The sequence below is a fragment of the Nerophis ophidion genome, linkage group LG13 (assembly GCF_033978795.1).
Source record: "Nerophis ophidion isolate RoL-2023_Sa linkage group LG13, RoL_Noph_v1.0, whole genome shotgun sequence".
NCBI classification, from domain to species: Eukaryota; Metazoa; Chordata; class Actinopteri; order Syngnathiformes; family Syngnathidae; genus Nerophis; species Nerophis ophidion.
This window is the reverse complement of record NC_084623.1, coordinates 56,650,200-56,663,561: the sequence shown is the minus strand read 5'-3', so window position 1 is coordinate 56,663,561 and position 13,362 is coordinate 56,650,200. Positions and strand designations below refer to the sequence as shown.

At 36.6% G+C, this 13,362-nt stretch overlaps 2 protein-coding genes across 3 annotated transcripts in view; one reads left to right on the top strand and one right to left on the bottom strand.

Moving 5' to 3' along the window:
• The window catches only part of kbtbd3 (kelch repeat and BTB (POZ) domain containing 3), a 63,602-nt gene extending 60,816 nt beyond the window's left edge, over positions 1–2,786 (bottom strand). The window contains exon 1 of the mRNA XM_061919251.1: positions 2,684–2,786. The gene's annotated coding sequence lies outside the window, so the exon portion shown is untranslated. The remainder of the gene's footprint in view (positions 1–2,683) is intronic.
• fam168a (family with sequence similarity 168 member A) overlaps positions 2,173–13,362 on the top strand; it is a 68,508-nt gene continuing 57,318 nt past the window's right edge. For both annotated transcript variants that reach the window (XM_061919254.1, XM_061919253.1), the window contains exon 1: positions 2,173–2,341. The gene's annotated coding sequence lies outside the window, so the exon portion shown is untranslated. The remainder of the gene's footprint in view (positions 2,342–13,362) is intronic.

The following is a 13,362-nucleotide window of genomic DNA, read 5'->3' as shown; positions in this document are numbered from 1 at the left end:
ACAACATTCACACACTAGGGCCAATTTAGTGTTGCCAATCAACCTATCCCCAGGTGCATGTCTTTGGAAGTGGGAGGAAGCCGGAGTACCCGGAGGGAACCCACGCATTCACGGGGAGAACATGCAAACTCCACACAGAAAGATCCCAAGCCTGGATTTGAACCCAGGACTGCAGGACCTTCGTATTGTGAGGCAGACGCACTAACCCCTCTGCTACCGTGAAGCCAATACAATAATATATATAATATAATTCAGTTCAGTGGTTGCCGCGTAGATGCTATATATTATCTATATATAATACATATAAATTCACACACACTTACATATATAAATATGTACATATGTATATATGTATATATGTACGTGTTATTATGACTTTTTATCTCATGATTTCGACTTATTAGTTGCTGGGGAGAGGGAAGTCCCGGCTTCCCTGCTTAGGCTGCTGCCCCCGCGACCGGACCTCGGATAAGCGGAAGAAGATAAATGGATGGATGGATTTAAATAATCCATCCATCTTCTTCCGCTTATCCGAGGTCGGGTCGCGGGGGCAACATCCTAAGCAGGGAAACCCAGACTTCCCTCTCCCCAGCCACTTCGTCGAGCTCTTCCCGGGGGATCCCGAGGCGTTCCCAGGCCAGCCGGGAGACATAGTCTTCCCAACGTGTCCTGGGTCTTCCCCGTGGCCTCCTACCGGTTGGACGTGCCCTAAACACCTCCCTAGGGAGGCGTTCGGGTGGCATCCTGACCAGATGCCCAAACCACCTCATCTGGCTCCTCTCCATGTGGAGGAGCAGCGGCTTTACTTTGAGTTCCTCCCGGATGGCAGAGCTTCTCACCCTATCTCTAAGGGAGAGACCCGCCACACGGCGGAGGAAACTCATTTGGGCCGCTTGTACCCGTGATCTTGTCCTTTGGGTCATGACCCAAAGCTCATGACCATAGGTGAGGATGGGAACGTAGATCGACCGGTAAATTGAGAGCTTTGCCTTCCGGCTCAGCTCCTTCTTCACCACAACGGATCGGTACAACGTCCGCATTACTGAAGACGCCGCACCGATCCGCCTGTCGATCTCACCATCCACTCTTCCCTCACTCGTGAACAAGACTCCTAGGTACTTGAACTCCTCCACTTGAGGCAGGGTCTCCTCCCCAATCTGGAGATGGCATTCCACCCTTTTCCGGGCGAGAACCATGGACTCGGACTTGGAGGTGCTGATTCTCATTCCGGTCGCTTCGCACTCGGCTGCAAACTGATCCAGTGAGAGCCGAAGATCCCGGTCAGATGAAGCCATCAGGACCACATCATCTGCAAAAAGCAGAGACCTAATCCTGCGGTCACCAAACCGGAACCCCTCAACGCCTTGACTGCGCCTAGAAATTCTGTCCATAAAAGTTATGAACAGAATCGGTGACAAAGGACAGCCTTGGCGGAGTCCAACCCTCACTGGAAATGTGTTCCACTTACTGCCAGCAATGCGGACCAAGCTCTGGCACTGATCATACAGGGAGCGGACCACCACAATAAGACAGTCCGATACCCCATACTCTCTGAGCACTCCCCACAGGACTTCCCGAGGGACACGGTCCAATGCCTTCTCCAAGTCCACAAAGCACATGTAGACTGGTTGGGTAACCTCCCATGCACCCTCAAGAACCCTGCCCAGAGTATAGAGCTGGTCCACAGTTCCACGACCAGGACGAAAACCACACTGTTCCTCCTGAATCCGAGGTTCGACTATCCGACGTAGCCTCCTCTCCAGTACACCTGAATAAACCTTACCGGGAAGGCTGAGGAGTGTGATCCCACGACAGTTGGAACACACCCTCCGGTCCCCCTTCTTAAAGATTTAAATAATAAACTAGAAAAATCCAATGTTGAAAAAAAGTTTGATTGAAAGAAAAACAAGTCCCATTTTGTTTTTAATATTTTTCAAACATCGTTTTTTTTAACGTTTTTAATCGATTGTTAAAAAAAATAAAAATAAAATAAAATTACACAATGGATTAAAAAATGTCAAAAATGATGTTTGATTTAGAATGGGTGTGAATAAGAATCGGGATTCGGACGTGAATCCCCTCCATTTTCAAAATTCGGCCTGAATCGCGTCTGTGCTGCATCCCGCCCCCCACTCCCCCTCCCTCCCCCCCCCGGCCGCCAGTGCATCCCCATCCCCCACTCGGCAGCGTCTGTGGCGGTTCTCAGTGTCTCGCTTGGCCCACACCACGCAGCTCCTCCGACCGCCAGCCCTTCCCGCCGCGACCAGAGAATCCACGACGAGTGTCCGCGCACAACCCAGGGCAGGAACGTAAAGTGTCAGCGTTGGAGCGAGTGAGGCCGGTAAGTGTCGCGGCACCGGGCGGCCACGCGGGGGTTTGTTTTTGTTCCCTCCTCGATTGTCCTCGGTGGGCTTCGGCTACTCGGGGCCGAAACAGGGCCGGAAACTAATTGTGATATATTTGTTTTTATTTTTTTTTGTCTTTGTTCATCACCATAAGTGTCGCGGTGGTGTTTGTAAGCGGCCGATAATCGTGGAAGTTGAGGTAGTGGCGGATGCGAGGGATGCTGTTAGCATTCATGCTAAGCTAACAGCGCGACTAGAATGCGGATTCCGCACAACAACGCGGCCGCCGGTTAAAAAAAAAAAAAAAAAAGAGGAGAATAATTGTCAAGATGGCATACCCGTGTTGACATGGAGAAAAGGGCTGCATATTCAAAATGGTGTCTGAAGCGTAGTGTGACCATTTTTCACCAACAATGGCCCTTTTTTTTTTTTTTTTTTTTTTTTTGCCTTTTGGAATGCGACGCGCCGCCGGTGCGCGCGCAGCCGCCAGATAGACGCACACAAACAGGGAGAAAATATTATATAATCGTAAAAAGTACAATGCGGGTTTTTTTTGGTGTGTGTGTGCCCGTTTTTGCACTGTATGGTTGTTAGGATGTGCGTCAATTGTGTGACGATATTCATGTTTTTGCAAATGTTCATTGTTATATTTGGTCGGCCGGTGGAAGTTTATTCTGAACGAGTATAGAATAGAATGGACTATATTGTCATTATATTTGCATATTACGAGATTAAAGACTCCAACTCAAGGTGCTGTAGTGGGAACAAATATGGGATAAAATAAATAACACAAGAGGTAATAAAGGAAAAAAAACAACTAACAATTGAAATACACAGACTACTATCCAATAAAAATAATAAGCAATCCTGTACAATATACAAAACACTATAGAATTACAAAATACTGTACAATATACAGAACAAGACAAGAGTACCAAAGTAATAAATAACAATCAGTTATTGCGTATTGCACTCGAAGGGTAGTATTGCACATATTTTATAGGGGTGAATTATTATTGTTATTGAATTATTATTATTATAAGTTATACCACACATGTTGTCATTTGTCTTTAATTTACTGCTCACTAGTGCAGGGGTCGGCAACTCAAAATGTTGAAAGAGCCATATTGGAACAAAAACACTTTACATTGAGCAAACAACCTCAAAGTGCTACAGTGTATTAAAAAAAATAAGAATATAACACAAATAAAAACTAGAACAGTCCAAACAGCCACAAATAACACGCATATATCTAAAAAAAAGTTTAATTTTTTTTTGTAAAAAGAAGGGTTTTTAAAGTTTTTTTAATAGCATCTACTGTCTGTGGTGCCGTCAGGTGGTCAGGGCGAGCGTTCCAGAGACTGGGAGCCGCGGAGCAAAGAACCCATTCTCTTTCAGTCCGTAACAACGCATGCACATGGAGTTTATTGAGGCTAGCAATGTTACGTAGTACATTTTAATTTGTTCGTTAACTAATTGGCTTATCGAATATTGGCTCAGGTTTATAACACACTCAAAGGGTGAATTATTATTATTATTGAATTATTATTATTATAAGTTATACCACACATGTTGTCATTTGTCTTTAATTTACTGCTCACTAGTACAGAGGTCGGCAACCCAAAATGTTGAAAGAGCCATATTGGAACAAAAATACATAAAAATAATAATATTAAAAGTCTTATATAAGTGTTATAATGAAGACAACACATGATGTAAGTGTCTATATTAGCCTACTATCAAAATGACTGTAAAAGTCTTATATAAGTGTTATAATGAAGACAACACGCAATTTAAGTGTCTGTATCTGCTATATTAGCCTACTATCAAACGGACTTTGATAGTCTTATATAGGTGTTATAATGAAGACAACACATGATGTGTCTATATCAGCCTACTATCAAAATGACTTTAAAAGTACAATGCAGGTTTTTGTGTGTGTGTGTCCGTGGTTATTTGTCGGTGGGTTTTTGCACAGTAGGGTTGTTAGGATGTGCGTCAATTGTGTGACGATATTCATGTTTTTGCAACGGGTTATTGTTATATTTGGTCGGCCGGTGGAAGTTTATTCTGAACGAGTATAGAATAGAATGGACTTTATTGTCATTATATTTGCATATTACGAGATTAAAGACTCAAACTCAAGGTGCTATAGTGGGAACAAATATGGGATAAAATAAATAACGCAAGAGGTAATAAAGGAAAAAAAAACAACTAACAATTGAATTACACAGACTACTATCTAATACAAATAATAAGCAATCCTGTACAATATACAAAACACTATAGAAATACAAAATACTGTACAATATACAGAACAAGACAAGAGAACCAAAGTAATAAATAACAATCAGTTATTGCGTATTGCACTCGAAGGGTAGTATTGCACATATTTTATAGGGGTGAATTATTATTATTATTGAATTATTATTATTATTATAAGTTATACCACACATGTTGTCATTTGTCTTTCATTTACTGCTCACTAGTGCAGGGGTCGGCAACTCAAAATGTTGAAAGAGCCATATTGGAACAAAAATACAAAAACACTTTACATTGAGCAAACAACCTCAAAGTGCTACAGTGTATTAAAAAAAATAAGAATATAACACAAATAAAAACTAGAACAGTCCAAACAGCCACAAATAACACGCATATATCTAAAAAAAAGTTTAATTTTTTTTTTGTAAAAAGAAGGGTTTTTAAAGTTTTTTTAATAGCATCTACTGTCTGTGGTGCCGTCAGGTGGTCAGGGAGAGCGTTCCAGAGACTGGGAGCCGCGGAGCAAAAAACCCATTCTCTTTCAGTCCGTAACAACGCATGCACATGGAGTTTATTGAGGCTAGCAATGTTACGTAGTACCTTTTAATTTGTTCGTTAACTAATTGGCTTATCGAATATTGGCTCAGGTTTATAACACACTCAAAGGGTGAATTATTATTATTATTGACTTATTATTATTATAAGTTATACCACACATGTTGTCATTTGTCTTTCATTTACTGCTCACTAGTACAGAGGTCGGCAACCCAAAATGTTGAAAGAGCCATATTTGAACAAAAATACAAAAAAAAATAATAATAAAAGTCTTATATAAGTGTTAAAATGAAGACAACACATGATGTAGGTGTCTATATTAGCCTACTATCAAAATGACTGTAAAAGTCTTATATAAGTGTTATAATGAAGACAACACGCGATTTAAGTGTCTGTATCTGCTATATTAGCCTACTATCAAACTGACTTTGATAGTCTTATATAGGTGTTATAATGAAGACAACACATGATGTAAGTGTCAATATCAGCCTACTATCAAAATGACTTTAAAAGTACAATGCAGGTTTTTTTGTGTGTGTGTCCGTGGTTATTTGTCGGTGGGTTTTTGCACAGTAGGGTTGTTAGGATGTGCGTCAATTGTGTGACGATATTCATGTTTTTGCAAAGGGTTATTGTTATATTTGGTCGGCCGGTGGAAGTTTATTCTGAACGAGTATAGAATAGAATGGACTTTATTGTCATTATATTTGCATACAACGAGATTAAAAACTCAAACTCAAGGTGCTGTAGTGGGAACAAATATGGGATAAAATAAATAACACAAGAGGTAGTAATAAAGGAAAAAAAAACAACTAACAATTGAATTACACAGACTACTATCTAATACAAATAATAAGCAATTCTGTACAATATACAAAACACTATAGAAATACAAAATACTGTACAATATACAGAACAAGACAAGAGTACCAAAGTAATAAATAACAATCACTTATTGCGTATTGCACTCGAAGGGTAGTATTGCACATATTTTATAGGGGTGAATTATTATTATTATTGAATTATTATTATTATAAGTTATACCACACATGTTGTCATTTGTCTTTAATTTTTTGCTCACTAGTGCAGGGGTCGGCAACTCAAAATGTTGAGCCATATTGGAACAAAAATACAAAAACACTTTACATTGAGCAAACAACCTCAAAGTGCTACAGTGTATTAAAAAAAATAAGAATATAACACAAATAAAAACTAGAACAGTCCAAACAGCCACAAATAACACGCATATATCTAAAAAAAAGTTTAATTTTTTTTTTGTAAAAAGAAGGGTTTTTAAAGTTTTTTTAATAGCATCTACTGTCTGTGGTGCCGTCAGGTGGTCAGGGAGAGCGTTCCAGAGACTGGGAGCCGCGGAGTAAAAAACCCATTCTCTTTCAGTCCGTAACAACGCATGCACATGGAGTTTATTGAGGCTAGCAATGTTACGTAGTACATTTTAATTTGTTCGTTAACTAATTGGCTTATCGAATATTGGCTCAGGTTTATAACACACTCAAAGGGTGAATTATTATTATTATTGACTTATTATTATTATAAGTTATACCACACATGTTGTCATTTGTCTTTAATTTACTGCTCACTAGTACAGAGGTCGGCAACCCAAAATGTTGAAAGAGCCATATTGGAACAAAAATACATAAAAATAATAATATTAAAAGTCTTATATAAGTGGTATAATGAAGACAACACATGATGTAAGTGTCTATATTAGCCTACTATCAAAATGACTGTAAAAGTCTTATATAAGTGTTATAATGAAGACAACACGTGATTTAAGTGTCTGTATCTGCTATATTAGCCTACTATCAAACGGACTTTGATAGTCTTGTATAGGTGTTATAATGAAGACAACACATGATGTGTCTATATCAGCCTACTATCAAAATGACTTTAAAAGTACAATGCAGGTTTTTTTGTGTGTGTGCCCGTGGTTATTTGTCGGTGGGTTTTTGCACAGTAGGGTTGTTATGGTGTGCGTCAATTGTGTGACGATATTCATGTTTTTGCAAATGTTCATTGTTATATTTGGTCGGCCGGTGGAAGTTTATTCTGAACGAGTATAGAATAGAATGGACTTTATTGTCATTATATTTGCATACAACGAGATTAAAAACTCCAACTCAAGGTGCTGTAGTGGGAACAAATATGGGATAAAATAAATAACACAAGAGGTAGTAATAAAGGAAAAAAAAACAACTAACAATTGAATTACACAGACTACTATCTAATACAAATAATAAGCAATTCTGTACAATATACAAAACGCTATAGAATTACAAAATACTGTACAATATACAGAACAAGACAAGAGTACCAAAGTAATAAATAACAATCAGTTATTGCGTATTGCACTCGAAGGGTAGTATTGCACATATTTTATAGGGGTGAATTATTATTATTATTGAATTATTATTATTATAAGTTATACCACACATGTTGTCATTTGTCTTTAATTTACTGCTCACTAGTGCAGGGGTCGGCAACTCAAAATGTTGAAAGAGCCATATTGGAACAAAAATACAAAAACACTTTACATTGAGCAAACAACCTCAAAGTGCTACAGTGTATTAAAAAAAATAAGAATATAACACAAATAAAAACTAGAACAGTCCAAACAGCCACAAATAACACGCATATATCTAAAAAAAAGTTTAATTTTTTTTTTGTAAAAAGAAGGGTTTTTTAAGTTTTTTTAATAGCATTTACTGTCTGTGGTGCCGTCAGGTGGTCAGGGCGAGCGTTCCAGAGACTGGGAGCCGCGGAGCAAAGAACCCATTCTCTTTCAGTCCGTAACAACGCATGCACATGGAGTTTATTGAGGCTAGCAATGTTACGTAGTACATTTTAATTTGTTCGTTAACTAATTGGCTTATCGAATATTGGCTCAGGTTTATAACACACTCAAAGGGTGAATTATTATTATTATTGACTTATTATTATTATAAGTTATACCACACATGTTGTCATTTGTCTTTCATTTACTGCTCACTAGTACAGAGGTCGGCAACCCAAAATGTTGAAAGAGCCATATTTGAACAAAAATACAAAAAAAATAATAATAAAAGTCTTATATAGGTGTTAAAATGAAGACAACACATGATGTAAGTGTCTATATTAGCCTACTATCAAAATGACTTTGATAGTCTTATATAGGTGTTATAATGAAAGCAACGCATGATGTAAGTGTCTATATTAGCCTACTATCAAAATGACTGTAAAAGTCTTATATAAGTGTTATAATGAAGACAAAATATGATTTAAGTGTCTGTATCTGCTATATTAGCCCACTATCAAACTGACTTTGATAGTCTTATATAGGTGTTATAATGAAAGCAACACATGATGTAAGTGTCTATATTAGCCTACTATCAAAATTACTTTAAAAGTCTTGTGGTGGTTTCCTGCTGGCTCCACTGTGGACGGGACTCTGATGTGTTGGAACCACTGTGGACGGGACTCTCTGATGTGTTGTGGATCCACTATGGATTGAACTTTCACAGTATCATGTTAGACCCGCTCGACATCCATTGCTTTAGGTGAAGCGGTCCTCTCCAAGGTTTCTCATAGTCATCATTGTCACCGACGTCCCACTGGGTGTGAGTTTTCCTTGCCCTTATGTGGGCTCTACCGAGGATGTCGTTGTGGTTTGTGTTGTGGTTTGTACAGCCCTTTGAGACACTAGTGATTTAGGGCTATATAAATAATCATTGATTTATTGATTGATTGATAATGAAGGCAACACATGATGTAAGTGTCTATATCAGCCTGCTATCAAAAGGACTTCAAAAGTCTTATACGAGTGTTATAATGAAGACAACACATGATGTAAGTGTCTATATCAGCTATATCAGCCTACTATCAAAATGACTTTAAAAGTACAATGCAGGTTTTTTTTGTGTGTGTGCCCGTGGTTATTTGTCGGTAGGTTTTTGCACAGTAGGGTTGTTAGGATATTGTGTGACGATATTGATGTTTTTTGCAAATGGTCATTGTTATATTTGGTCAGCCGGTTGAAGTTTATTCTGAACGAGTATACCACACATGTTGTCATTTGTCTTTTAATTTACTGCTCAATAGTGCAGGGGTCGGCAACCCAAAATGTTGAAAGAGTCATATTTGACCCAAAAAAATAAAAATAAAAGTCTTACATAAGTGTTATAATGAAGACAACACATGATGTAAGTGTCTATATTAACCTACCATCAAGATGACTTTAAAAGTCTTAAATAAGTGTTATAAAGAAGGCAACACATGATGTAAGTGTCCATATTAATTATATTAGCCTACTATCAAAATGACTTTAAAAGTTTAATATAAGTGTTATAATGAAGGCAACACATGATGTAAGTGTCTATATTAGCCTACTATCAAAATTACTTTAAACATCTTATATAAGTGTTATAATGAAGGCAACACATGATGTAAGTGTCTCTATTAGCCTACTATCAAAATGACTTCAAAAGTCTTATATAAGTGTTATAATGAAGGCAACACATGATATAAGTGTCTATATTAGCCTACTATCAAAATTACTTTAAACATCTTATATAAGTGTTATAATGAAGGCAACACATGATGTAAGTGTCTCTATTAGCCTACTATCAAAATGACTTCAAAAGTCTTATATAAGTGTTATAATGAAGGCAACACATGATATAAGTGTCTATATTAGCTATATTAGCCTACTATCAAAATGATTTCAAAAGTCTGATATAAGTGTTATAATGAAGACAACACTTGATGTAAGTGTCCATTAGCCCACTATTTAAATGACTTTAAAAAGTCTATGTACGTGTGACAATGAAGGCAACACATGATGTAAGTGTCTATATTACCCTACGATCAAAATGACTTCAAAAGTATAAGTGTTATAATGAAGGCAACACATGATGTGTCTATATTAGCTATGTTAGCCTACTATCAAAATGACTTCAAATCTTGTATAAGTGTTATAATGAAGACAACACATGATGTAAGTGTCTATTAGCCCACTATTTAAATGACTTTAAAAGTCTATATACCTGTGATAATGAAAGCAACACGTGATGTAAGTGTCTATATTAGCTGTATAAGCCTACTATCAAAATGATTTCAAAGTCTTATAAGAGCGAGTGTCTATATTAGCCTACTATCAAAATGACTTTAAAAGTCTAATATAAGTGTTATAATAAAGACAACACATGATATAAGTGGCTATATTAGTTTACTATCAACATTACTTTAAAAGTCTAATTTAGGTCGTATAATGAAGGCAACACATGATGTAAGTGTCTATATTAGTTGTATTAGCCTGCTATTAAAATGGCTAAGTCTTATATAAATGATATAATGAAGACAACACATGCAAGTGTCGATATTATTTATAGTAGCCTACTATCAAAATTACTTTAAAAGACTTATATAAGTGTTATAGTGAAGAAAGCGCATTATCTGTCTATATTAGTTATATTAGCCTACTATCAAAATGACTTTAAAAGTCTTATATAAGTGATATAAAGAAGGCAGCACATGATGTAAGTGTCTATACTAGCTATATTAGCCTACTATCAAAGGCTGATGTAACTCTTCGTCGACAGAAATGTTCTATTTTGATTTTTATTCTACACGTTTGCAACTTTGGAAAACCTCAGTAAAATGGAGATTTCTTACAGTATGAGATAACTTCTGGAAATGATTGTCTCAGAATGGCCAAAGGTATAGATGTGTGTGTCCACGTTTAAGGTAACGGCCGGCTGTCATCTTCTTATGAATTTATCACAATCTTTGCAAGCTGGGTAATGTTTGCTGTGGTCTGGAACAACATTGCACCAAAACAACAATCAGAAATGCAGCTAATATTACATACATATCATGAGACATGCAAATATAAGTAAAAAACAGAGAGGACATAAGTAAAATAAATTAAATTAGCTCATACAGCTCGCCTAAATAGCATGTTAGCATTGATTAGCTTGCAGTCATGGATTGACCAAATATGTCTAAGCACTCCAACAAAAACCTTTGTGCATACACGTACAGCATACAACGTTTGGTGGACAAGATTAGACAAGGGAGTGGTAAAAAAACCCTTCTTTTCATGGCAGCGTCAGAGAAAGTTGTACATGTAAACAAACTACGATGAGTTCAAGGGTCGCTAAAATTAGTAGGACACAACGGTGCTTGCCAAATACTGTCTTCAGTGAAGCATGTACAACATAAACAGTGGGATTTCTAACACTTAGGAAGGTTTGTGTTTTGTTTGTCCTTCTACAGCAGATATATTAAAACAAAGAATATATTTTTTCTTCATCCTTTTCCATTTTCACACATCTCTGAAAAGAGGTCGAGGGCTCTCGAGCCACGTGTTGCTGACCCCCACACTAGTGATAGAAATATGGGGAAACAACTACAAACGTGCGCTTCATTCACCAACGGTGTTGCAAAAAAGATCAATAACAACAATACATAATGTTGGATATACAGAACATTCAAACCCTTTGTTTATTGAATCACAAATATTGAAATTCAAGGATTTGCTGCGTAAAATGATGTACAAAGCAAACTATAACCTATGACCTAAGAATGATTGAAATGATTATATCGCATAAAGTCTTATTTTAGGAAGAGGCCAGGCAACAAATTGTTAAAACTGTAAAAACAGTGGTAAAATCCACAGATTTTTTTCAGTCTTTACGTAAAAGCGTAATGAAAACAAGTTTGACACCCGTTTGCTAAGGCAATGTGAATACTGTATCTTAGTGGGTTTGACAGTAATGTGTTTACGCAACTTTAAATTGGGGTATGAGGTTTCTTACCAGGGAAAGACGTTAACGTCTCTTGTTTTTTATGTTAGCATTTCAGCTGGCTACCAAGCTAACACATAATTTTATGTTTATCGATTCTAGTTTTCAATCATTTTAATTTAATGCAGTAATGCTAACCATGAGGAGTTATACAGCAGTTATCAGAATTGATAATAATAGATTTTATTTGTAAAAACACTTTACATTGAGCAAACAACCTCAAAGTGCTACAGTGTATTAAAAAAAATAAGAATATAACACAAATAAAAACTAGAACAGTCCAAACAGCCACAACTAGCACGCATATATCTAAAAAAAAGTTTTATTTATTTTTTTGTAAAAAGAAGGGTTTTTAAGGTTTTTTTAATAGCATCTACTGTCTGTGGTGCCCTCAGGTGGTCAGGGAAAGCGTTCCAGAGACTGGGAGCCGCGGAGCAAAAAACCCATTCTCTTTCAGTCCGTAACAACGCATGCACATGGAGTTTATTGAGGCTAGCAATGTTACGTAGTACATTTTAATTTGTTCGTTAACTAATTGGCTTATCGAATATTGGCTCAGGTTTATAACACACTCAAAGTGTTGGCCCAACTCATGCAACTTTATTTCATTTTTGTATAAGATTCATATCGAGTGTGTTTTTAGCTGAGAATTAGCAAATATGTGCCATGTAGCCACATGCATTTATGCTAAAAGCAAAGGTAGTCGTTCGTCGCCACATCAAATATTGCAACTTTATTACATCGCAGATTTTTTTTTAACAGCATGTTCATAATTTTGGCCTAAAACACAGGTAGCAAATTGAGGCCCGGGGACCTGACATGGACCGCGAAAGCCAGTGAATAATATGCGTTAATAAAGTACTATACTATAAAGTATCTTTTATTACTAAATGTATATATTATTTATAATAGTCTTTTAAACTTTTTAATATTATCCAACCATGCAACAAATATATGAACATATTTTTGTTAGTACTTACGATTTTCAAGCAAGTTATCCATGAAATTGTACACTTTAAAAATTAATCAACGGTAAAATTCTAAGAGGGCAGATTTTCTTTTACCGTAAAATTTATAGCGGTTTTTGCAGCATATTCCTGTAAATAGAAAAACAGTACGGCTGGGTTTTTTAAAACTGTAAAAACAACAGCTGTAGATTTAAAGTAAAAAAAATGGCAGCACAGTTTTCGGAATTTACTAGAAAAACAGGGCTATTTACAGTAATATGCTGTAAAGAACACAGCAAAATACTCATTTATGTAAACAAAATATAACAATCCTGAAATATTTAAATTATTATATTGCAGAAAGTCTTGTTTTCGGAAGCGGGCCAAGCAACCAAGTTTTTTTCCACTTTAAAAAAAAGTTTAACTATTTGCCTGTCTAAAAACAAAATA